Below are 575 nucleotides of genomic sequence, written 5' to 3'. Positions count from 1 at the left end.
GCATATTTATGCTGTTTGACTGTCAATTGTCATAGGAAATGACAAAATAACTGCCAAAATGAAACATTTTCACAGTTGATTGTGGAGTACCATAAAGCCCTGAGTAGTGTTAACATACCTTTCACAGCCATTGATCTTAACCTCAAACTGGACTTATGGCATTTCATTGTCTCTCTGGTACCTGAGTACTCACTTGTGTGTAAAGACTCACTGCTTTGCACATGATGCCTCCTCTTCAAGAAGAGAGGTTTACTGGAGAATGTGGACATCGATCCCACTACCTCTCGCATGCTAAGCGAGCGCTCTACCATTTGAGCTAATTCCCCTGTAGAGTAGTGTGATTCCTTGGTTTTGCCAGCTTCTTTCCAAGTACAGGTCACAGCGTATAAATGAGGATGAACATTTGGGAAAGAATCCGATCTTGCTGACATGTAAACATGGTGGACTAAAGAAAACTCTATCCCGACGAGGATGGGATTCGAACCCACGCGTGCAGAGCACAATGGATTAGCAGTCCATCGCCTTAACCACTCGGCCACCTCGTCCTCTGGTTAATAAGTTTCAAAGGAAAAAGC

At 43.7% G+C, this 575-nt stretch overlaps 1 non-coding gene across 1 annotated transcript; it reads right to left on the bottom strand.

Annotated features, from left to right (window-relative positions):
• Positions 1–463: 463 nt before the first annotated feature.
• trnas-gcu (transfer RNA serine (anticodon GCU)) lies at positions 464–545 on the bottom strand. The gene has a single exon. It is a non-coding gene; the product is annotated as a tRNA-Ser (tRNA).
• Positions 546–575: the final 30 nt, after the last annotated feature.

The sequence above is a fragment of the Seriola lalandi genome, unplaced genomic scaffold (genome assembly GCF_002814215.2).
Source record: "Seriola lalandi dorsalis isolate HSWRI2012SDOR001 ecotype SW California unplaced genomic scaffold, Sedor1 jcf7180002054219, whole genome shotgun sequence".
Classification (NCBI taxonomy): Eukaryota; Metazoa; Chordata; class Actinopteri; order Carangiformes; family Carangidae; genus Seriola; species Seriola lalandi.
The sequence above is the reverse complement of the archived record's forward strand: the minus strand, read 5'-3'. Positions and strand labels throughout refer to the sequence as shown.